Consider the following 26,991-nt stretch of genomic DNA (forward strand, 5'->3'; position numbering starts at 1 on the left):
AATTTCTGTTGTTTAAGCCACCCAGACTATAGTATTTTGTTATGGCAGGCTGAGCAAACTAATACATTCTTCCTAAAAAGATCCTCCAGTCTTCCCTAATAAGATGTCATCTTATCTCTCTCTCTCTATCTCCCCCCCACCCCCCACCGCTTTCTCTCTCTCTCTCTCTCTCTCGCTCTCTGTCTCTCCATCTGTCCGAAGTGGATTATAAAAAGAAAAAAAAAGTAAAGACAGGAAAATAAATGTAAATAATACATACTCAAAGAATAAAACAGGGTCTCATGTATCTTTCTCTGTGGTCTTTATGCTTCCCTATGTGATCTTTCTTAAAGATGATCACAACAGTAAATGAGGATGTTACTTCATTGCTTCAAAGTGTTTGGCTCCTTATATCCTGACAAATTGCAAAGGCTTAGCAGTGTATTCAAATGCGATTTACCATTTGTTTTCCCCCACTTGCCTTTCCAAATCCATCTTATCTGTGGCCTAAGAAAGAGTAAAGCAAGAATCAGAATTCCAGAGAGAAGCAAAGAGGAGCGATAAAGACACAGATAACCGGGCTCCCATTGGAAACATGTCATTAATTAGAACACATTGGCAATTCCATATTCATTGTCGTAGTAAATAAAGAGTAAAGAATATTATGGAAGGAAAAAGAAATAGAACTAAATTTCAAATGGGAAGCCTTAGGAATTTACCTGGAGCTGTCAAGGAATGCTGCCTTCTGCCTGGAAAAACTCTTAATATCCCATAGATTCTAGGACTGGTTTAGAAGAGGCATGTGGAATCCAGAATACTGGAGATTTCTTTGATTGCATCTCTGTCTCCTCCTCTTTTGTCTCATTTTGCTTTTTCCAGATGTACTTGTAATACTCTTAGAGAGAAATAGGGTGTTTTTTTCTTTTTCTTTTTTTTTTTAAGGTTGGGCTGGAAATAGAGGGCTTTGGTCTTTTTGTAAATCTACTAGATACATGGTGCTAACATCCTAACTCTCTGCTCATTTCAATTTTGAGCTCAGAATATAGGCTTACAAAGATTGCCTGGGATTTGACACTTCTTGAAGCTCTAAGCATTTTTGAAGCATAAGGGTTCATTGCAGTTTTCTATACCAGAAGAACGAATATTACAGCTCTAAAGGTTAGTAGAAAGGATCTACTCTTATATAGATTGAAAAAACAATAAGGGAAAGAACTGCTTCCTGGAACTGATAAAATTTTATATTATCAGCATTACTAACTGAACAAACCCAAAAAATCTCCAGATTTCTTTTTCTTTTTAGCTTGTGTTCCTTGTAAGTGTTAATTCCATAAAGGAGTATAGGTTTGGAGACTGAATAGAAGTAAGGTAATCTGGTGAATTCTAATAATTCCCCCTTCTTTGTCTCAGAAGATACAAGGGTATCCCATGTACTTCCCATAAAGAAAATATTAGAGAAGGCAGGTATATGAATTTTAAGTATTTCCTAGCAGAGGACCTTATGGTAAGAATATCTGATATCTCTACTGTTATGTCTCAGTAGGTAAACATACACACTTGCCTATTAATTAGCAGATGTTTCTTCTGTAACAATTACCAATATATTAAGACCTCTAGGACTGTGAGTGATACTCCAGGACAGAAAATCATTGAGTAGATCAATTTTTTGAATACTAAAACACTTATAAATTTTTTATTATAATTCTTACGAGAAAGTTAAACAACCTCAGCACTCAGCATTCAACATAATTTCAAACATATGAGAGTTCTTATTTGGGCAATTGTGACTATCATTCCTAGAAACAAAAGGGAGAAGACCTCCTTAATCAGCTCAGCCACATTCCCAGAAGCTAGGGTTGTGGAGCCAGGTTCAGTCTTGGCTCAGCCTCTAAGAAGTCTCCACCTGTAGGATAATGGGTTCTGTAGGTACTTGTGGAAAGTGACTTCTGTAGCTTTACAATGCCAGAAATAGTGCCGTTGATTTTAATGATTGTACTTTTTCCAAGAAACTGAGTGAGTGGCCAAGAATCTGGGCAAAGTCACAGACCATGAGACATTAAGTCACCATGGATAAGTATCCACCTGGGGGCTGGCTGGAAGCCTTGCAAAATCTATCTAGAGTGGTAGACATTAAGTCAGTGAGTGTTTAGGGACTGAGGAACGTCAACGGCAGTAGAAAACTTTCTGGGCTGATGGAAATGTTCTATATTTTGACTGGGGGCTTGGTTACGTGGGTATATACATTTGCCAAAACTCATCCATTAAAACTCATTCACTAATTAAAATGAATGAATTTTATTGTAGCTAAATAAAATTATGCCAAAGAATTGTTTAAAAATAAAAATCAGAGTTAGGATGGTGACTAACTTTAGAGGCAGGATCCTGAGAAAAAATAAGGAGGCAAAGAATATCCTGGAAATTTCCCTTTTCTGAGCCCTATGAGCCTCTTGTTCTTTCTCTCCCTGCCCCATAGGTAGGGTTCCCTGGAGGACCCCTCAGACTCCTCAGGCAGAACTTGTCTGCCTCTCTATTCTCTTCACAAAAGTCTTTACCCTATCTTCCCGTGTTTGAGCTTATGATCTATTTTCACTCCTCATTTTATCCCTAGCACCTAGGTACTCTACAAATATGTGTTGAGTCAATTAATAGAAAAATAAATAAATGAAGGATGGAAAGAGCTCACTAAATTTTCAGCTCACTAAACTAGTTTCCTCATCTATAAGAGGCAGTTAATATTGCCTGTTCCATGAAACTGTAAGAATTACATGAAATAATAAGCTTGACATTTGATAGTTATTTTATCTTTTTCTTTCTTGATTGCTAGATACTCCCCACACTAGAACAACCAGTTGTGCACTAAGAGTCAACAGAAACCCTGACAGAGAACCCCAGAGACAGGTCATTGGACAGAAATGACAGGGTCAACTAGAGGGAGAATGATGGTGGCATAGACAGGGCTGTGAGGTGTATGTACTAGGTGATAGAGATGAAGGAGTGTTCCTCTATATCACAGTGTCCCTCCTTAGTTAAATGACAAATATTCTATTATAAGAAAATTAAGAGTTAAATATATCCTGTGGTGTAATGCTCTGTGAAGACAGGAATTAATGCCTGTATTGTTCCCTGCTTTATTTGCAGGGAATAAAGACTGGCACATTATAGGCACACAAATATTTGTTGTATGAAAGAAAGTCAAAACCAAAAAATATAGTCACTTTAAGTAAGACCAGAAGAAATGGGTAATACTTTTCTTTTTAAATGGCTTAGGATTTGGATTGCCATGGGAACTTTTCAGAATGGGCTTTCACAAAAGCTTTGCTCTGAGAGCATGGAAGTTGGCTACAACGTTGCCTGGGAACAATACAAAGGAGGATGGTTTTGAATGTCAGTAACTTTTCTGAATATCCAGCCTACAAAATAAAACTTTTTCTTTAATTGTAAAGTAACAAAAGACCTCTGTAAATATTTGAAAAAGAATAGAGAAAATTAAACCATACCATTCAGATATATATAAGTTTAAGTTGTCGGTGTTTTTCCTTCCAGTCTGTGTTTTTAAGCAGAACATGAATAAATATATGCATACATTTTCAGAGTTGAAATTATAGTGTGGATGAATTTTTGCTTTCTGATTTTTACTACAACATCTTTTATGCATTTTGTCCTTAATAATTCTTCATACATTTTTAAATTTCTTCATATTCTATAGAGTGGGTATCCAACATTTATGAGAAATGAGTTTAGATGTATTGCAGAAAGATCGAGTCCTGGGCAGGTGCCATCAATAATGGCCAGCTCCAGAATGAAGCACGTGTACCTCTGTGATAATGATGTCATACCCACCATGCCACTGAGAAGTAACACTTCCAGGAGTCAAAGAGAATGCATGTCAGACTAATTATATTACAAAGACAGCTGAGGACCTAGAGTTGTGAGGAAAAGAAATAACTTGTGAGGAAAAAGACCTACAGGAAAGCCAGAAAATCAATGCTTAATGCTCTGTCAGCCTGTCAAAAGTATTTTTGGCACCAAGAGTACTGTCCATTATTAAGGAATAGAGGTAATGACGTATTTGTATGAGTGCTGGCATCCTTCTCCACCTACACACTTGAGCAGCCTTGAAAGAAGAGGTTTCTAAGTGAATTGTAAAAGCTCTCTAAGATGGATTATTTTTGCTGTAATGATAGCTAACATTTACTTATTGCTTATTGTGTACCAGTATCTGTTCTATGTTCTTTCCACCCATTAACTCATTTAATCCTTACAACAATTCCAATAAGTACTTTCCATTATTATTCCATTATCCATATTTTACAGACAGAATAAAGGAGGCACAGAGAAGTTATACAAATTGTCCTGGCACAAAAAACTGATAAGACTTAAGCCCAGGAGTACTGGCCCAAGAAGATATTAGGTTGGTACAAAAGTAATTCTGGGTTTTGCATTGTTGGAATTTGCCGTTTGATATTGGAATCCATTCTTAAATAAATGTGGTTATGTTATACATCATTTTAACGGGCATTTCTTACTTTATGTTTTTTTGCTGCTTATTTTATGTTTATTTTAGACTATGGAAATGATGTTGGAGAAAAAGCAAATTTGAGCGATTTTCTTATTTGAGTTCAAAATGGGTCTTAAAGCAGTGGGGACAACTGGCAACATAACAATGCATTTGGCCTGGGAACTGCTAACCAACTCTTAGTTCAATGGCGGTTCAAGAAGTTTTGCAAAGGAGACAATAGCCTTGAAGATAAGGAGCATAGTGGCTGGCCATCAGAAGTTGACAACGACCAATTGAGAGCAATATTTGAAGCTGATCCTCTTACAACTACACGAGAAGTTGCCAAAGAACTCAGTGTCGACCTTCCTATGGTTGTTCGGCATTTGAAGCAAATTGGAAAGGTGAAAAAGCTCCATACATGGGTGCTGCATGAGCTGAGTGAGAAGAAAAAAATTGTCATTTTGAAGTTTTGTCTTCTCTTGTTCTTCACAACGGTGAACTATCTCATGATTGGATTGTGACGTACGACGAAAAGTAGATTTTATATGACAATGGGCAATGACCAGCTCAGTGGTTGGACTGAGAAGACACTCCAAAGCACTTCCAAAAGCCAAATTTGCACCACAAAAAAAGGTCATGATCACTGTTGGGTGGTCTGCTGCCACTCCGATCCACTACAGCTTTCTGAATCCTGGCAAAACCATTACATCTGAGAAGTGTGCTCAGCAAATAGATGAGATGCACTGAAAACTGCAATGCCTGCAGCTGGCATTGGTCAACAGAAAGGGTCCAGTTCTTCTCCCAACCACGTGTTGCAAAACTAATGCTTCAAAAGTTGAACGAAGTTTTGCCTCATCTGCCATATTTGCCTGATCTCTCACCAACTGATCACCACTTTTTTAAGCATCTCGACAGCACAACTTTTTGCAGGGAAAATGCTTCCACAACCAGCAGGATGCAGAAAATGCTTTCCAAGGGTTCATTTAATCCTGAACCATAGATTGTTAGCTACAGGAATAAACAAACTTATTTCTCACTGGCAAAAATTTGTTGATTATAATGGTTCCTATTTTGATTAATAAAGATGTGTTTGAGCCTAGTTATAATGATTTAAAATTCACGGTCTGAAACCGCAATTACTTTTGCACTAGCCTAATAAGTAAGTGTGTACCTGTGTGTGTGTGTGTATTTAATATATATTTGTATATATAACTCATAGTGTGTGTGTTTGTGTAGTTTCCCTGTTGGTGTCTTTCCTAATCTAGTGAAACCTTGCCTGTGTTCCCCTCCAACTATGGCCCAACTTCTTATTATCTGTTTACAAAACTTGGAGAACTGCACTGGCTATAGCTAATTTTCTTACCTCACATGTTTATTCCAGCCCGCTGGAAACTTACTTTATTTATTTCTCATGTTGTATTAACATAGTTCTCTATAAGACCACCAACAGCCTTCCAGATGCCATGAAGACTTTTAAGACATTGTACTATTGGAGCTCTTTGTAGCTTTTAAAACAGTAACTTCTTTCAAGATATTCTCTACTATTTAGTTTCTATATTGCTGAGCACCCTTGTTTCTTTTTGTATTTTTATAATACTTCTTTCTCTATCTGCTTAATACTTTCTTCCACTTGGGACCCTTAACATTGATATTCTCCAGATTTTCATTCTCATCCCATCATTCTTCTCACTTTACACATTTTCCAAGTCTAACATCATCATTTTTGAAGTTTTTGTCTATCACCTTTATGTGATAATTCTTCAGCCTGTACTTTCCAAAACTGGACATAAGTCTATTCAGACTTTTATATCCACCTGTCAACTGCATGTGTTCTGAATGGCTGATAAGCACCTTAAATTTAACATGTGTAAAGCTCAACTCATTATATTTTCCCAAAACTTGCTTTTTCTTCTGTGTACTTTATCTCAGTTAATAGTACCATGCTCCATCCTTCACTAGCTAGAATATTAGTATCATTTTCATTTTCTCACTTTCCCATCCCCACATGGCATTAGTTTTCAAGACCTTCTTATTTTATTTCCTAAATATTACCCAAGTCTTGTATAAATGATGACACTTTAGGTTCTAAGTAACTGAAACAAAACTCAGCTTCAATTTCTCTTAGGCAAAAGGGAAACTATAGGCTTATGTCGCCTTGATTGGGGGAAATATAATTGGGAGAGAAGGGAATTAATGCTATCAGGTGTCTCTTAATTTCTCAGTCTCTCTCATATTACCCCCACACTGTTTTCGGCCTTTCTCTGTATATCCTTCCTGGAAATTGCAGAGTTACAGCTTCATATAGAGATGAAAGGGTCCTTCTTCTTTTAATGCCAATCCTAGAACTGATTTTTATTGACCCATCTAGTGTTATGTCTCCCCTGCTTGGCCCCAGTTAGTGTGGTGGGCTGGAGGATAAGAGGATAGAAGGAACTGACAGATTTGATCCATCCACATAGTAGCCCCTGTTAGAACCACACTGTTGGCATGGTGGGGGGCAAGTATTTAATCCCTAAATGGAGAAGTTGGTTTTATCAGAAGAATCAGAGAACGGGGTGCTGCACAGGAAATCCTACACGTCCATTACAAATTAATTTCTCCCTCTCTAACCTTATGCTTCTCTTGTCTTTCTTTTCGCAACTAAAGTACCATTAGAACTTTCTTTCTTAACTGCCTGAGTCCAAGTCTTTTCCTCTCTAAATATATTAACACAGAGATCTGATTTCATATAAATGAATAAATAAGATTTGTGTGTGTGAAATCATTACCCATCTACACAACACTCTTCCAATGGCTCCATTCACTTCCTGGTTAAAGTGCATATTTCTTCTTCCTCCAAGAAGCCTAGACTCATACTTAGCAATTCAATCTGAAGAAGAGCTTTCATTTCAGGTCCAATATTTTACCCTGTAGTAATATCAATAGGTTTTGTTTGTACTGAACACAATTAATTTTTCCTTTGTTTCTGCTTCTCAGATTAGTTTGCCCTTCTGTCTTTCTGCTATGACTGATTCCTTACTCTCTCTGCCCAACTCCTATTCAGTCTTTAATGTTCAGTTCTTATATAAATCACCCAGGAGATCTCTCTAATAGGTGTTGAACTTCCTCAATAATTTGTGCATATTTGTATCTTTGCAAACAAATGCTTATGTTTTTACCTTCTCCACTCAAATGCAAGCTCCTGAGAACAAGAACTAAATTAAATTATCTTGAGATCCCTCATACAACAACATTGTCTGGTGAATGATAATCACTCTAGAAATACCATGAAAATGAAGTTAAGAATGGAAATACCACAAACTCAATCAATCATATGAGTTATTATTTCTGAGCTACCTGGAAAAATTCTACTCTAACACATTTATAAATCACATTTTTTACTTATGTGAAACCATGTTATTTTTTAAAAATTATACCCATTATATCTGAGGTTCAATTTAAAGACCTTTTGTTTAATTATCTGTTTTGAAAATTAGATGAACTGATTATTTTGATTTTTTAAATAAGTGGATGGTTTCCAGAATCATATGCTAGTCTATATTTTCCAACAGAGCATATTGGCCAAAATAAAATTTTTCTTTGATTCTGAAACTTATACTATCCCAGCAACACCATAATTTTGTCACTTATATGATGCTTTTGTCACTTATACAATATTTGAAGAAGGTTTTGGATTTTAGGTCGGATCTCTACTAACCCTGGAATTCTTTAAAAATGAATACTTTGGCCTGGCATGGTGTCTCACACCTGTTATCCCAGAAATTTGAGAGGCTGAGGCAGAAGGATCACTTGAGGCTAGGAGTTTGAGACCAGCCTGGACAGCATAGCGAGAACCTGTCTGTACAAAAACTTTTTAAAAATTAGCTGGACGTGATGGTGCCTGCCTGTAGTTCTAGCTACTTGGGAGGCTGGGGTGGGAGAATTGCTTGAGCTCAGAAGGTCCAGGATACAGTGAGTGAAATCCTTCCTCTAAATAAATAAATAAATAAATATCTTTATCAACCTATATTAGTGCAATCTGTTCCATAGCTTTATTTGTCTAAACTGATCACTCTTTTTTTCCTTTTTTAAAATAATGCTTACCTTTTCCTTCACTTGCTTCATGGAAAACTTTCTCAGTCTCCTTGGCTGCTCCATTCATTCATTCAACAATTACTTCCTGGGTCCTTCCTGGGAGCTGTCTGTCTCAGTCCCCCTGCTCACCAGCCACTTTCTCCCATATGTCTCTCTTGTTTACTCCCATGAAGCCATGTTGTGCTGAACAGGGACCTCTCTTCTGAGCTCCAAAACCATATATCCATTTGTTTGCTTTATATCATGGATTTCAATTGCTACCTCTGACTCAGCATATTCCAAACTGAACATAGGTTTTCCTCCCCAGTTTTTGCTTTCTTTTCAGTGAATGTCACCATTACTCATGAGATATACAAGCCCAAACACTGGGAATAAGTCTTATCTTTTTCCTGTCCTTCATCATCCTATCAATCACCAAATCACATTGACCTTGCCTACTTGATAGCTATGTAATCATTCCTTATTTTTATCTCTACTACCACGATCATAGTCTCAGTCACCATTATCTTATTTTTTTTGCACTACTCTAATTCACTAGTAAATAGTCCCTAGCATCTATTTTTGCTCATCTCCAATCTATTATTCACATGTTTACCCAGTGATCTATTAAATAAACATTCATTTGATCATGTTGCTCTCATGCTTAAAACTCTAAATAATTTCCCATTACTTTTAGGACAAGATCCAAAATATTTAAAATGGCCCACAAAGTCTTACCTTCCTTTCCAAGCAATTATTATTTCTCTTCTGCATCTGGCTCTATGCATCAATCATGAAAACTTCCTTTTGTTTCTCAAAGAATGCTCTTTCTCACCTCAAGGCCTTTGTACACATTTTAAAATTGCATTTCTGTTCATATTAAGGCAGAAATAAATTATCCACATGGCTAGAAAACTAAAGCAGTACAAAAATCTATAAAATAAAAAACTAAAAGCTTTCCTCTCACTCCTCCATGTCAGTCTTCTCCAAATAACCAATGTCATTTGCCTCTTGTATATTTTCCTAAAGTGTGTGTGTGTGTGTGTGTGTGTGTGTGTGTGTGTGTGTGTATTTTGGGAGACGTGGGAGAAATGGGTGTGCTCTATACTCTGCAATATAGTACAATGATTAAAATACAAATTTAGGAACTTGCCTGCCTGAATTCGAATCCCATTGTCTCAGGATGTTTAGGGTGTTGGTTTTCCAGCCAGAAACCTCTGTGGCCAGTGGTGCCTTTGCCCAAGTTTTCGCTGAGGCCTGCTGGGCTCATTATGCCCATTTGGCCTGGCAGGCTGCACTCAACTCATGCTACCAGCCCAGATCCCACAACTGCTAAGGGTGAGCCAGGCGCAGAGTGGCAAGCAGTGTGTGAGCGAGCATGGGGTCCAGCCACTGTGCACAGCCAGGCATGCCAGCTGCAGTGGGGTGGGCAGCTGCAGGCACTGGAACAGGTGCCGGCTCCCTGCAAGGCTGCGGTTGGACCAGGCATACCACAAGTGGCTACCAGTGCAGGCACCACGGAATGTGGTGGCACCCAGAAGCTTGGAGTTGCCAGGAACTGCAGAGCCCCAAAGAGGGAGTCATAGCCCTGGCTCAGGGAGTTCCTAGGTCTGGGGTCACCGAAGGGCTGCAGTTCTTCTCTTCTCTCTTCTTATCACCTGCAACATGGCAAGCAGGGAGTGTGTTTCAGCCCTGTTTGTGTTACAGCTCTTTCAGTCCCACCATTTGGCAGGTCCTGAGTTCTTGTCCTGTGTTCAGGAGGAATAATGAGGTATGTGGACAACTGGAGGGTGAGCAAGGTGGAGAGGAGCCTCACTGAATGACAGAACAGCTCTCAGGAGACCTGAAGTGGGTCTCCTTTCCACAGGCAGGTCATCCCAATAAGCACCCAGCTCTCAGCAGAGAGGATACCCATAGTGGGTATCTCCTTTCTGCAGGCAGATAGTCCCAAGTGTCCAGCTCTCAGTGGAGGGAGACCCAGAATGGGTAGCTCCTTTCCACAGGCAGGTCATCCAAAGAGTGTCCAGCTCTCAGAGGAGAGGGGACCCAGAATGGCTAGCTCCTTTCCACAGGCAGGTCATCCAATGAGTGTCCAGCTCTCAGAGGAGAGGGGACCCAGAATGGCTAGCTCCTTTCCACAGGCAGGTCATCCCAACAAGTTGGGGAGACCCCAAATGGGTAGCTCCTTCCTGCAGCCAGTAGTCTCAATGTCTGCGTGAGTCTGACTGAGTCCAGGATTTTTATGGGCTCAGAAGGGAGGAAGTGCATGCTGATTGGTCAATGGGTGGCCATGGGCAGGCCCAGAGAAAGCATCATAAGTTCTCATTCTGGGCTGTGGACTCTACCTGGAACTGACAGCTCAGCCTCCAGGCTTCAGGCCATCCCTGGCTTGAAGAGACCAGGGACCCACCCCTTTCTGCCCAGGAACCCGTCTGCCTCCTGCCATCAACATGTTGTCCATGGTGCCCAAGCTGTTCATGCCAAGGGGTGCCTGCAGGCCCATGCTGAGCTGCCCTCAGCATCACTCCTGGCCTCTCTCCCACAGTCATTAGTGCCTGTAGTTAGGAGGGGACTGAGGAAGTGTGGGGGCTGGCATGTCAGCACCACCCTGAGTGCATGCACACTCAGCTGGGTTGTGACAGCACCCAGGCTCGGCCACAGATTTGCTCCAAAATTGGAGTGGGCATTGGAAGCAGGGAGAGGTCAGGGAGCAGGAGAAGGCACTTCTGATCCTGTGAGGGCAAAGGGGGTTTCCCGGGCCCCCAAGAGTGCAAGGATGCCCAGGTCAGGAGCCGTGGCTGGGTGGCTGCAGCTGCACCCAGAAGCATGGGGCTCCCACCCTGCCAACTCAGTAGGGGTCGTGGCTCCCACCTGTTCCTGCCTCCCACCAGCTCCATAGAGAGCACAGCCCTGGATGCCCTTCCCCTGCTGCAGCTGGCATCCCTGCAGTGGCTGCTCCAGACAGGCTGCTGGGAGCATCACCATCTCTGCCACAAACTTGGCTTGTGACCTTAGGAGCAAGTTACTTATTCATTCTGGGTCTTAATTTCTTTATCTGTAAAATGAGAAATCAGTGGGCTCTGCTTTATAAGTTGTGAATTAAATGAATATACACAAACACACACACACACACACACACACACAAATACACAGAGCCACATGTAGCTGATGCCGATTCTGCCCATAGCTGAGTATATTTATTTTGTTAATGTACACTAAACTTCAAAAATATCTATAGAATAAACACATGGGCCTAACATTTCTACTGCAAGATGGTCCCAAATCCAAATCCCATTTATCACTGAGCCTCCAAAGGCTCAGTCTAACTGGTGGTTATATTCTGGGTTAGCTAACAATCAGAAAGGTCTGGACATTTCCTTTACCAGCAATGTATACTTACTTTAGCAAATAGGTACATGTCCTTTTGAGAAAGGGAAATGGAAACATTATAAAACATATTATTGATGCTGCTATTATGGCTTTTTCTCAAAGTGGCTGGTCCTCCCCTTCATTTGTGAGCTTTGAGTCTAAGAACTGTCCCAGGACTCAGTAACTGTCTACTTACTAAGAGGCTTTGGGGATTTATTATTGTGGGTGGAGTCAGTCCTCTGCTCACCAGGTGAGTTACATGTCCCAGACAGAATCTTGGTGAAATCCTATGATCCACTTAGGAAGCCTATGATCAATTAGCCACTACCTATGATTTCTGTAGATAAGACCATTATGAGAATTACTTTGGCTCTGCTGCTTGTTATGGTAACTACACCCCTTCTGCCATGCTGAGATTCCTGCAGTGTCTCCTACTAGCTTCTTCAACCTGTAAAAAACCTGCCACTTCACACTTTTTAAGCACTTTGGTGCTTTTCTCACCAGTGCATTTATCATGAAGACATAAGTTTCTGTCAACCCCTTTGAGGGGACACAGGGAGTGGGTTCATTGGTCACATATGGCACATGTGATCTAAGACTTAGAGTGCCTTCCTTTGCCATACACTGATTATTTTTCTCATATCAACTTTATTCAGTGTGGATCACCATTGAATATAGTTTTTAGTCAACTGAGTGTTACTGCTGTTCAAGCTGTCATGATGAATTCCAAATCTCTGATGAATTCATATATATTGATGAATCTGACTGATGTAAAATTATATGTTGCACCTTGGTCTAGCACTTTGGAATTCTATTGTCTCAGATATTCTCTATGTTTTGTCTAGAAAAATTATCAAAGTTTTGCAATTCCTTTGCTAGTAAGCTTTCTCTTTCAAGGTACAATTTGTGTTTATGACCAAGAGCCACATAGGGATTGATTCTACTTACAGGTCTAGGAATTTTAAAGATGGTGGTGGTAAGGCATAAAAAGACTTAACTTCCCGTTACATTGTCTTCAAACAAAGGAGGAACAAATTCTACAATAGACTGGAGATAAGGTGTTGCTTCTGCTAGCGAAGCATTCTCAGTGGAATCTAGGAATTTTGGATAGTCTGAGTCATCTAAAACTCTCCCATTTCAATTAATGGAGACCCATTCTTTCCCAACGAATGCCTTAATTTTCCAAAGGAGACTTAGTCTGTGAATTCATTCTAGGTTACCTCATGTGGCAAATTATCTATTCCTTCCCTTGTGCACCATGGGCTACCCAAATCCTGTCCCTAGTGCTAGTTAGTTTTCGAAGCCATCAGCACCTATCTAATCCAATCTTAGTTTTCCTTAGTTCCATGAAGTGTGTTGCCCACACATTTTTTGATAGCCATTTCTGGATTACTCAAAGCTCTTAGTTTTATACAACAAAAGTTGAACCTGGGTGTTATTTTAAACATGATTTTTCCTTTTATTATATTTTGCATTGGGTTACTTTTTGATCCAACCTATTGATTTTTGTAGCTCTTTGTTTTAGCTGCTATTCCAATATGCAATTATTATATATGCAAACATTGGTAGTTTTCTCTTCCCCTTCAGTGTTTATGTCTCATTCATTTCTCTTGTATATTTGCTTTTGCTAATGTTTACAAAACAATTTATTTAACGGATGTACATAATGGAGGTATTAGTGGGCATTCTTGTAGTGTTTGTGCCTTCTACAATTGGCTCACTATTAAGTTTATTGATGCTGACTTTTGGATTGAGGGAGATACATATGCAATAATAATTATAATGATTTCAAAGGTATCTATACTTACTCTACTAAAGATGTTTATGAAGTACAGGCATACCTCATCTTATTGTGCCTGACTTTATTGCACTTCTCAGATAACATATATATATATATATATATATGTTATCTGAGATACACACACACACACACACAGAGTCTTGCTCTGTCACCTGGGCTGGAGTACAGTGGTGCAATCTCGGCTCACTGCAACCTCTGCTTCCAGGGTTCAAGCAATTCTCCTGCCTCAGCCTCTCGAGTAGCTGTTATTACAGGTGCCTGCCACCACGCCTGGCTAATTTTTGTATTTTTAGTAGAGACAGGGTTTCACCATGTTGTCTAGGCTTGTCTTGAACTCCTGACCTCAAGTGATCCACCCGCCTCTGCCTTCCAAAATGTTGGGATTACAGGCATGAACTACCATACCTGGTGATCCAATATTTTTTTCAAATTAAAGATTTGCAGCAACCCTGCATTGAGTAAGTCTGTCAGCACCATTTTACAAAAGCATGTGCTCTGTATCATACTTTGATAATCCTCATAATATTTCAAGATTTTTAATATTATTATATCTGTTATGGTGCTCTGTGACCAATTATCTTTGATGTTACTATTGTAATTGGGGGACATGACAAACTGTGTTAATATTAAATGGTGAACTAATCAATACATGCATATGTTCTGACTGCTCTACCAGCTGTTCCCCTATCTCTTTCCTGCTCCTTGGATGTCCCTATTCCTAGATAAAAAATATTGAAATTGGGTCATTTAATAACCTTATGATGGGAAAAAATGAAAGATAGGAGGCAGAACTAACTTCCAGCTCCCATTCTGACAGACAGAGTGGTGTGTAGAGACTCACATTGTGAATTTCTGCTCCAAGAACCACACAGGAACATACCAGGAAAGCCAACAGAATCCATAGACCTTTTGAAAGGGTGGATTGTCACTGCAGGCTCCATGGGACAGCGAGGAACTGTGAGTCGGCTTACTTTCTCAGCTGGGAGGCTCGTAGTCTGGGGCAAATTCTCAGCCTTGCTCACCAGCTGCCTGGAAATAAACTTGGTGCTGTTGAGGGGGCATGGTGGGAGTGAGACCGGCCTTTCACGGTGTGAGCTCTGTGGGAGCTGGGTGAGGCCTGTGGCTGCCAGCTTTTCCCACTTCACTGGCAACCTGTGTGATGCAGCAGAGGCAGCTATAATCCCCCTGGGAACATAACTCCATTGGCCTGGGAACCACACCCACATCCCCCACAGCAGATGCAGCAAGGAGAGTCTGAGCTCAGACATGCTTAACACTGCCCCTACCTGATGGTCTTTCTCTAGCCACCCTGGTAGCTGAAGAGAAAGGACATAACCTCTTGGGAGCTCTATGGCCCTGCCTACAACCTGAGAAACCTGAATACGTATCCAAAGGCAACACTAGGGAAAATTTGTATCCTCCCTATACTACCGCAGCTGATGAGCTCTTGAAAGAGCCACCTCCTGGCTGGCCACCAACCAATACAAAACTGGTGCACTCAACAAAATACAACTAAGGACCCTCACAGAGTCCACTTCACTTTCCTGCTACCTCCACCAGAGCAGGTGCTGGTACCCATGGTTAAGGGACCTGAAGATGTATCACATCACAGGATTCTTTGCAGACACTCCCCAGTACCAGCCCAGAGCCTGGTAGCTCCACTGGGTGGCTAGACCCAGAAGAGAAATAACAATCACTCCAGTTTGGCTCTCAGAAAGCCCCATCCCTAAGGGATAGGAGAGAGCATCACATCAAGAGAGGAGCCCGAGGGACAAAAGAATCTGAAGAGCAGCCCTTGAGTCCCAGACCTTTCCTCTGACATAGCCTACCCAAATGAGAAGGAACCAGAAAAACAATTCTGGTAACACAACAAAACAAGGTTTTTTAACACCCCCCAAAAAATCACACTAGCTCATTAACAATGAATCCAAACCAAGATGAAATCTCTGAATTGCCAGAAAAATAATTCAGAAGGTTGATTATTATGCTAGTCAAGAAGGCACCAGAGAAAAGTGAAGCTCAGCTTAAAGAAATAAAAAAAAAGGATACAGGATATGAATGGATAAATCTCCAGTGAAATAGATAGCATAGATTAAAAAAAATCACAACTTCTGGAAATGAAGGACACACTTAGAGAAATGCAAGATGCATGGGAAAGTCTCCACAACAGAATGAAACAGGTAGAAGAAAGAACTTCAGAGCTTGAAGACAAGGCTTTCAAATTAACCCAATCCAACAAAGGCAAAGAAAAAATAATTTAAAAAATGAATAAAGCCTCCAAGAAGTTTGGGATCATGTTAAATGACCAAACCTAAGAATAATTGGTGTTCCTGAGGAAGAACAGAAATCTAAAAGTTTGGAAAATGTATTTGAGGGAATAATCAAGGAAAATGTCCCTGACCTAGCTAGAGATCCAGACATCCAATACAAGAAGCTCGAAGAGTACCCAGGAAATTCATCGCAAAAAGATCATTGCCTGGGCACATAGTCATCAGCTTATCTAAAGTCAAGACAAAGGAAAGAATCTTAAAGCTGTGAGGCAAAAGCATCAGGTAATCTATAAAGGGAAACGTATCAGATTAACAGCAAATTTCTCAGCAGTAACTCTACAAGCTAGAAGGGATTAGGGTACTATCCTTAGCCTCCTTAAACAAAACAATTATCTGTCAAGAATTTTGTATCCAGTGAAACTAACCTTCATAAATGATGGGAAGATACAGTATTTTTCAGACAAAAAAATACTGAGAGAATTCACCACTACGAAGTCAGCACTACAAGAACTGCTAAAAGGAGCTCTAAATCTTGAAACAAATCCTCAAAGTACACCAAAATAGAATCTCCTTAAAGCATAAATCTCACAGGACCTATAAAACAATAACACAATGAAAAAAAGAAAACAAGGTATACAGGTAACAAATAGCATGACGAATAGAATAGGACCTCACATCTCAATACTGACATTAAATTTAAATGGCCAAAATGCTCCACTTAAAAGATACAGAATGGCAAAATAGACAAGAATTCATGAACCAAGTATCTGCTGTCTTCAAGAGACTCATCTGACACATAAAGACTCACATAAACTTAAGGGAAAGGGGTGGAAAAAGATATTCCATGCAAATGGACACCAAAAGCGATCAGGAGGAACTAATCTTATATCCGACAAAACAAATTTAAAAGCAACAGCAGTTAAAAAAGACAAAGAGGGACATTATATAATAAAAAAAGACTAGCCCAACAGGAAAATATCACAATCCTAAATATATACGCAAGTAACACTGGAGTTTCCAAATTTATAAAACAATTACTACTAGATCTAAAAAATGAGATAGATGTCAACACAATAATAGTGGGGGACTTCAATACTCCACTGACAGCACTAGACAGGTCATCCAGACAGAAAGTCAACAAAGAAACAATGAACTTAAATGATACCTTAGAACAAATGGATTTAACAGATATTTACAGAACATTCTTCCCAACAACTGTAGAATATACAGTCTATTCATCAGCACATAGAACATTCTCCAAGATAGATCATATGGTAGGCCACAAAACAAGTCTCAACAAATTTAAGAAAATTAAAATTATAGCAAGTACTTTCTCAAACAACAGTGGAATAAAATTGAAAATCAACTCCAAAAGGAACCCTTAAAACCATGCAAATACATGGAAATTAAATAACTTGCTCCTCAATGATTGTTGGGTCGAAAATGAAATCAATAATGAGATTTAAAAATTCTTTGAACTGAACGATAATAGTGACACAACCTATCAAAACATCTGGGACACCAAAAGCGGTGCTAAGAGGAAAGTTCGTACATTAAATGCCTACATCGAAAAGTCTGAAAGAGCACAAATAGACAATCTAACATAAAATCACACCTCAAGGAGCTAAAGAAGCAAGAATGAACCAAACCCAAACCCAGCAGAGAAAAAGAAATAACCAAGATCAGAGCAGAACTAAATGAAATTGAAACAAAAAAAAATACAAAAGATAAATGAAATAAAAAGCTAGTTCTTCAAAAAGATAAATAGAATTGATAGACCATCAGCAAGATTAACCAAGAAAAGAAGAGAGAAGATCCAATTAAGCTCAATTAGAAATGAAATGGGGGATATTACAACCAATACAACAGAAATACAAAAGATCATTCAAGGCTACTACAAACATCTTTACATGCATAAACTAGAAAACTTAGAGGAGATGGATAAATTCCTGGAAATATACAATCCTAGATTAAACCGGGAAGAAGCAGAAGCCCTGAATAGAGCAATAAAAAGCAGCAAGATGGAAGTGGTAATTTAAAAGTTACCAAAAAAAAAAAAAAAAAAAAGTCCAGGACCAGAAGAATTCACAGCTGAACTCTACCAGACATTCAAAGAAGAATTGGTGCCAATCTCAATGACACAATTCCAAAAGATAGAGAAAGAGGAAATCCTCCCTAGATCATTCTGTGAAGCCAGTATCACCCTAATAGCAAAACAAGGAAAACACATAAAAAAAAAAAGAAAAGAAAACTATAGACCAATATCCTGATGAAGATAGATGCAAAAATCCTCAACAAAATACTACCTAGACAAATCCAACACCATATCAAAAAGATAATCCACCATGATCAAATGGGTTTTCATATCAGGGATGCAGGGAGAGTTTGACATATGTAAGTCAATAAATGTGGTAGACCACATGAACAGAATTAAAAACAAAAATCACATGATTATCTCAATAGACACAGTAAAGGCATTTGACAAAATCCAGCATCTCTTTATGGTTAAAACCCTCAAAAAATCAGCATAAAAGGGACATAACTTAAGGTAATAAAAGCCATCTATGACAAAACCACAGCCAACATTATACCAAATAGGGAAAAGTAGAAAGCATTCCCCCTGAGAACTGGAAGAAGACAAGGATGCCCACTTTCACCCACTTCTATTTAGCCTAGTTCTGGAAGTCCTAGCCAGAGCAATGAGACAAGAGAAAGAAATAAAGGGCATCCAAATCAGTAAAGAGGAAGTCAAACTGTCACTGTTTCCTGATGACACGGTCGTATACCTACAAAACCCTGAAGAGCCATCCCAAAAGCTCCTAGAACTGATATATGAATTCAGCAAAGTTTCAGGTTACAAAATTAATGTACACAAATCAGTAGCTCTGCTATACACCAACAGTGACCAAATTGAGAATCAAATCAAAAAGTCAACTCTTTTACAATAGCTGCAAATAAAATAAATAAAATACTTAGGAACAAACCTAACCAAGGAGGTGAAAGGCCTCTACAAGGGAAACTATAAAACACAGCTGAAAGAAATCATAGATGTCACAAACAAATGAAAACATATTCCATGTTCATGGTTGGGTAAAACCATTATTGGGAAAATATCATACTGCCAAAAGCAAACTACAAATTCAATGCAATTCCATCAAAATACCATCATCATTCTTCACAGAACTAGAAAAACATTCTCAAAATTCATATGGAACCTAAAAAGAGCCCACATAGCCAAAGCAAGACTAAGCAAAAAGAACAAATCTGGAGGCATCACACTACCCTACTTCAAATTATGCTATAAGGCCATAGTCACCAAAACAGCATGGTACTGGTATAAAAATAAGCATATAGATTAATGGAACAGAATAGAGAACCCAGAAATAAAGCCAAATACTTACAGTCAACTGATCTTTGACAAAGCAAACAAAAACATAAAGTGAGGAAATGACACCCTATTCAACAAATGGTGCTTGGATAATTGGCAAGCCACATGTAGAAGAATGAAACTGGATCCTTATCTTTGACCTTATAAAAAAATCAACTCAAGATGGTTCAAAGATTTAAATCTAAGACCTGAAACCATAAAAATTCTACAAGATAACATTGGAAAAACCCTTCTAGACCTCAGTTTAGGCAAAGACTTTATAACCAAGAACCCAAAAGCAAATGCAACAAAAACAAAGATAAATAGATGAGACTTAAACTGAAAAGCTTCTGCACAGGAAAAGAAATAATTAGCAGAGTGAACAGATAACCTACAGAGTGGGAGAAAATTTTTGCAAACTATACTTCTGACAAAGGACTAATATCCAGAATCTACAAAGAACCTAAACAAATCAGCAAGGAAAAAACAAACAATCCCATCAAAAAGTGGGCTAAGGACATGAATAGACAATTCTCAAAAGAAGATATACAAATGGAAAAAATGAAAAAATGCTCAACATCACTAATTATCATGGAAATGCAAATCAAAACACAATCTACAATGCGATACCACCTTACTCTGGCAAGAATGACCATAGTCAAAAAATTTTAAAAAAGTAATAGATGTTGGCATGGATGTGGTGAAAAGGGAACACTTTTACACTGTTGGTGGGAATGTAAACTAATACAACCACTATGGAAAACAGTGTGGAGATTCCTTAAAGAACTGAAAGTAGATCTACAATTTGATTCAGCAATCCCACTACTGGGTATCTGCCCAGAGGAAAAGAAGTCATTATACAGAAAAGATATTTGCACATACATGTTTATAGCAGCACAATTTGCAATTGCAAAAATACAGAACCAGCCCAAATGCTCCTCAACCAATGAGTAGATAAAGAAAATGTGGTGTGTGTATACATATATGGAATATATATATATGGAATATATATATATGGAATATATATATATGGAATATATATATGGAATATATATATATGGAATATATATATATGGAATATATATATATGGAATATATATATGGAATATATATATGGAATATATATATGGTATATATATATATGGAATATATATATATGGTATATATATATGGAATATATATATATGGAATATATATATGGAATATATATATATGGAATATATATATATGGAATATATATATGGAATATATATATATGGAATATATATATATGGAATATATATATATGGAATATATATACATGGAATATATATACATGGAATATATATATATGGAATATATATACATGGAATATATATATATGGAATATATATACATGGAATATATATATGGAATATATATATATGGAATATATATATATGGAATATATATATGGAATATATATATATGGAATATATATATGGAATATATATATATGGAATATATATATGGAATATATATATATGGAATATATATGGAATATATATATATATGGAATATATATGGAATATATATGGAATATATATATATGGAATATATATATGGAATATATATACGTATGGAATATATATATGGAATATATATACGTATGGAATATATATATATGGAATATATATATATTTGGAATATATATGGAATATATATATTTGGAATATATATGGAATATATATATATTTGGAATATATATATTTGGAATATATATATTTGGAATATATATATTTGGAATATATATATATTTGGAATATATATTTGGAATATATATATGGAATATATATATTTAGAATATATACATATGGAATATATATATTTAGAATATACATATGGAATATATATATATTTAGAATATATACATATGGAATATATATATATTTAGAATATATACATATGGAATATATATATATTTAGAATATATACATATGGAATATATATATATTTAGAATATATACATATGGAATATATATATATTTAGAATATATACATATGGAATATATATATATTTAGAATATATACATATGGAATATATATATATTTAGAATATATACATATGGAATATATATATATTTAGAATATATACATATGGAATATATATATATTTAGAATATATACATATGGAATATATATATATTTAGAATATATACATATGGAATATATATATATTTAGAATATATACATATGGAATATATATATATTTAGAATATATACATATGGAATATATATATATTTAGAATATATACATATGGAATATATATATATTTAGAATATATACATATGGAATATATATATATTTAGAATATATACATATGGAATATATATATATTTAGAATATATACATATGGAATATATATATATTTAGAATATATACATATGGAATATATATATATTTAGAATATATACATATGGAATATATATATATTTAGAATATATACATATGGAATATATATATATTTAGAATATATACATATGGAATATATATATATTTAGAATATATACATATGGAATATATATATTTAGAATATATACATATGGAATATATATATTTAGAATATATACATATGGAATATATATATTTAGAATATATACATATGGAATATATATATATTTAGAATATATACATATGGAATATATATATATTTAGAATATATACATATGGAATATATATATTTAGAATATATACATATGGAATATATATATATTTAGAATATATACATATGGAATATATATATTTAGAATATATACATATGGAATATATATATATTTAGAATATATACATATGGAATATATATATATTTAGAATATATACATATGGAATATATATATTTAGAATATATACATATGGAATATATATATATATATATATATATATATACACCATGGAATACTACTCCACCATAAAAAGGAATGAAATAATGGCATTTGCAGCAACCGGGATGGAATTGGAGAACATTATTCTAAGTGAGGTAACTCAGGAATGAAAAACCAAACATTGTTATGTTCTCACTCATAAGTGGGAGCTAGGCTATGAGGACGCAAAGACACAAGAATGATACAATGGACTTTGGGGACTTGGGGGAAAGGGTGGGAGGTGGGTGAGGGATAAAAGATTGGGTATAGTGTACACTGTTTGGGTAACGGGAGCACCAAAATCTCAGAAATCACCGCTAAGAAATTTATTCACATAACCAAACACCATCTGTTCTCCAAAAACCTATTTAAATAAAAAGTAAATTATATTACTTTAAACAAATATTAAATAACCTTACAATGGACTCTAAGTGTTCAAGTGAAAGGAAGAATCACACATCTCTCACTTTAATGAAAAGCTAGAAATAAATGAATAAGCTTAGTGAGAAAGACATGTTGAAAGTTAAGATAGGCCAAAAGCTAAGTCTCTTGTGATGAACAGTTAGCTAAGATATGAATTAAAAGAAAAAAAGAGTTCTTGGAGAAAATTAAAAGCGCCACTCCAGTGAACACAGGAATGATAGGAAAGCAAAACAGCCCTATTGCTGATATGAAGAAACTTTTGTTGGCCTGGACAGAAGATGAAACAAGCCACAACATTCCCTTAAGCCAAACTCTAATCCAGAACAAGGCCTTAACTCTATTCAATTCTATGAAAGCTGAGAGAGGTGAGAAAACTGCAGGAGAAAAGTTGGAGGCTAGCAAAGGTTGGATCATGAGGTTTAAGCAGATGTTGTCTCCATACCATCAAAGTACAAGATGAAAGCAGGTGATAATATAGAAGCTGCAGCAAGTTATCCAGAAGATCTAGCTAAGATCTTTCCTGATTTGGAACAACTGATAAAGATTCAAAAGAAAAAGGAATTAAAAATCAAATTCTAAAAAACGATTTTAAATGTAAGCAATACTTGTTATTTTTCCCAGTTTAACATTTCTCCAGGAATGAAATTTAATGTTTTGAGCTGCCTTATAATGAAATGCATAAATAATTAGCATTTTGCCTCCAGAGGGTGATATTATCCAGCTAACTGGTGAAAGCACAATATTACATGTCATTTTAAATCAATCCCAAGTAGCTTTTTAAATGTAAGTCCCTAATTTTACAGCATCTTTATGTAAATTTTGGAAATAGATTTCTCTCCATCCTAGAAGAGCATCAAGTGTAATAAAGATTTTTAATGATATACCATCTGTTGTTAGAGCATATTATACAGACAAATGGATGTAAGTCTGGAAGTTACAAGTTGAGGGGCACTAAATGCATTTATTTGAGTACTATATTTTGAGTAGAAAGTGTCACATATGAAAATCACCATCCTCATAAGTTTTCAGTTTTTGTTAAGTGCTACTACTAATGATGACATTGATGATGGTGTTGGGAGGAGAGTAAATGGTGATGCCAGTCTTGGGAAACATGTGTAAGACCATCTCAGGAAATTGTTTTTAGAGAAACATAAGTTTGAAGCCATATCCAACCTTCTGCCCTCAAATGACATCACTAATTTTGTTGCATATCTTACATAGGAAATTCTCTCTAAGATAATTTTTGATGCTTCAAAAAATCAAATTTACTCCTTAAGACTGAATATTTGACACCTCTAAGGATATGTATAAAAATGTATTGTAGGTGCCAATGGAAGTTGAAAACTATGGCAATGACAGCATTATTGGAACTTAGCCTCCTGGGATGACCATTTTGTATGGGAAGACATTCAGATGGATGCTTTGATAAAAACTGCTAGTTGTCCTCTACATCCATTTTCTTTTCATACATGGTAGTAGAATCCCTGATTTTTAGCTGGATACATGACTTCATGGAAGAAAGGCTACATTTCCTTGCCTCCTTCCAAACAAGATGAAATCATGTCACTTGGTTTTTGTCAATGGGATATAAGCAAAAGTGTTATGTGGCAACCTTGAATTTTCATTACTAGACAAACATCCATGCATTTTTTGCCCTTTCTTCTTTGTCCATATCTTTTTCCTACAGGCTGAAATGTGACAAAATAGTTGGACTGAAACAGTTACTTTGGCCCATGAGATGATCTTGAGATTGGAGGTGACATAAATAGTAGAGCAGCAAGAGATACAATTCATATGCTTGAAACATTCATGGGATCCAGCCCTATGCAAGTCCTAGCCTGCATAACTTCAGGCTTTTATGTAAAAGAGAACTAAGCATACCTCTTCTGCAAGTAACAGTCATTAGGTGCCTCAGCAACTCTAAAGGAACCTCACCCTATATAGTAAGTGTGAATAAGTTCCAGTGTGTTTGTTTAAAATATATACTTTTAGAATAATAGTACAAACTCAACATATAGTTTTAGAATAACAGTAAAAACAGAAGTGTTTTGTAATTTAATAAACTCAGTTATGCTTTATAGTCATGTTTGTGTATTATCATTTAAATACTAATTTTCAAAAAACTTTGGGAGTTGGGAAAAATATTGGAGTACACTGAGGTAGCCAGGAATGGGAGTAGTGGTAAGGAGAAGCTGCATTCCAGATTTCCTCGTACAGAGTTTAGGAGAGGATATGAGGCCTCTTGTGTTTTAACTGAAATCTAGAGTTGCTCAGTTCCCATTTGTTAATTCTATCACAAATATCTATTTGGTGACCATTGTGCTATAGGCACTATTAGAGGGGATTACTATAGTGTAATGATTAAAACAGACAAGTTCTAAGTCCCATGGAACTTTTATTTTAGTGGGAGGACACAGATTGTAACGAGTAACCAAATAAATATATAATACGTGAGAGGTGATAAGTGTTATGTAGAAATTAAGCAGGATTAAGAGGTATAGTGGAAATGACTGTAGGTTAAGAGGGAAAGGGTGAAGATTCAGAGATGTTCTTTCAGTCAAGAACAAGGCAAGTATTAAACAACCTTATACTTAGGTCTACTGTTCTTAATATGTTCCAGCTCTTGCATGGTCACTGTTGAGCACACACGAGCAAACAATGACCACCTTCTTCTTATCCCAAGAGCAATATGAAACTTGTGATGGTTAATACTGAGTGTCAACTTGATTGGATTGAAGGATACAAAGTATTCATCCTGGGTGTGTCTGTGAGGGTGTTGCTAAAGGAGATTAACAGTTGAGTCAGTGGGCTGGGAAAGGCAGACCCACCCTTAATGTGGGTAGGCACAATCTAATCAGCTGCAGTGTGACTAGAATATAAAACAGGCAGAAAAATGTGAAAAAGAGACTGACCTAGCCTCCCAGCCTACATTTTTCTCCCATGCTGAGTGCTTCCTGCCCTTGAACATCAGACTCCAAGTTCTTCAGTTTTGGAACTTGGCCTGGCTCTCCTTGCTCTTCAGCCTGCAGACGGCCTACTGTGGGACCTTGTGATTGTGTGAGTTAATACTTCATAAACTCATATATATATATATATTCCATTAGTTCTGTCCCTCTAGAGAACCCTGATGAATACAACAATCATAAACTTGGAATCTCCTTAGAGCTTGGATTTTAGGATGAGAAAGAGGAGATCCAATATTTTTTGTCTGTTTCAGGTTACTTTTAAATTCAAACACACATCTTGACAATAACATTGGCATTTTGTAAGATCCTAATCTGTGTTCACTATTATTATCCCAGAGATGATCCCACTCTATTATCCCAGAGATGATGCTTTTATTTCTCATCACTTTTATCAACTTTCATGGATAGATTTTACAAATCTTTTGACACTGGGAAAGTAGTCCTATAACAAAAAGCACAGAATTCAAGGTGCGAAGAAAACTACATGTGTTTACAGGCAGTTTCAGTTCCAGACTACCACAATAAAGTGATTATCACAATAAAGTGTGTCAAATGAATTTTTTAGTTTCTCAGTAACTATAAAAGTTATGTTTACACTATACTATAGTCTATTAAGTGCTCAATAGCATTATGTCTTTAAATATATATATATCTTAATTAAAAACACTTTATTGCTAAAAATGCTAATCATCAGCTAAGCCTTTAGCAAGTTGTAAAGGGTCTTTCTTCAATGCTGATAGCTGCTGATTAATCAGGGTGGTGGTTCTTGAAGATTGAGGGGACTGGCAATTTCTTAAAATAAGACAACAGTGATATTTGCCACATTGATTCACTCTTTAGTATATGAAAAATTTCTCTGTAGCTTGTGATGCTGTTTGATAGCCTTTTACCCACAGTAGAACTTCTTTCAAAATTGGAGTCAATCATCTTAAACCCTACTGCTACTTTTTCATCTAAGTTTATGGAATATTCTAAATCATTTGTTGTAATTTCAACAATGTTCACAGCATCTTCACCAGGAGCAGATTCCATCTCAAGAAACCACTTTCTTTGCTCATCCACAAGAAGCAACTCTTTATCCATTCAAATTTAGCCATCTAGTCACATCATTAGACTTCACTTCTAATGTAGTTCTCTTTTTATTTTCACCACATTTGCAGTTACTTCCTCCACTGAAGTATTGAACCTCTCAAAGTCACCCATGAAGGTTGGAATCAATTTCATTCAAGCTCCTGTTAATGTTGATATTTTGACCTCCTCTCATGAATCATGAATGTTCTTAATGACATGTAGAATGGTGAATTCTTTCCAGAAGGTTTTCAGTTTACTTTGCCCATATCCATCAGAGGAATTCCTATCTATGGCAGCTATAGCCTTAAAAAACGTAT

At 36.6% G+C, this 26,991-nt stretch overlaps 1 long non-coding RNA gene across 3 annotated transcripts in view; it reads left to right on the plus strand.

The window, feature by feature from the left end:
- Positions 1-26,991, plus strand: part of LOC117979796 (uncharacterized) — a 103,179-nt gene that overhangs the window by 23,468 nt on the left and 52,720 nt on the right. For 2 of the 3 annotated variants that reach the window (XR_010111677.1, XR_010111676.1), the window contains exon 3: positions 4,291-4,387. This is a non-coding gene — a long non-coding RNA (uncharacterized LOC117979796). Of the gene's footprint in view, positions 1-4,290; positions 4,388-4,540; positions 5,574-26,991 lie in introns of those variants that run through there. The other variant, XR_004670781.2, reaches the window with a different exon arrangement.

Source organism: Pan paniscus, chromosome 2, assembly GCF_029289425.2.
Source record: "Pan paniscus chromosome 2, NHGRI_mPanPan1-v2.0_pri, whole genome shotgun sequence".
NCBI classification, from domain to species: Eukaryota; Metazoa; Chordata; class Mammalia; order Primates; family Hominidae; genus Pan; species Pan paniscus.